The sequence below is a fragment of the Leuciscus leuciscus genome (assembly GCF_965113295.1).
Source record: "Leuciscus leuciscus genome assembly, chromosome: 25".
Classification (NCBI taxonomy): Eukaryota; Metazoa; Chordata; class Actinopteri; order Cypriniformes; family Leuciscidae; genus Leuciscus; species Leuciscus leuciscus.
In genome coordinates this window covers 1,052,501-1,052,746 of record NC_138724.1, presented here as the reverse complement: position 1 = coordinate 1,052,746, position 246 = coordinate 1,052,501, and positions in this window count along the sequence as shown.

The following is a 246-nucleotide window of genomic DNA, read 5'->3' as shown; positions in this document are numbered from 1 at the left end:
AGATAGAGCTCATGTGTTTGAGTGTAAACAGCAATAAAGCCTTTAATGTGCTAAAACTAGATCATCAGCAGTGCAATGTGAACCTCTTCAGCTTTTAACTCTTTCTTGTGTAGTGAAACCTACAAACCTGTGTTTCTATCTCCTCCCCTTGTGTCTTAAACTCTATAAAGAGAGAGAACATCTACATTCTCCACTCTCGCCTCTTCTGACACAGAGAAATCCAGAGATTCAGTTTCTGCTCTCACA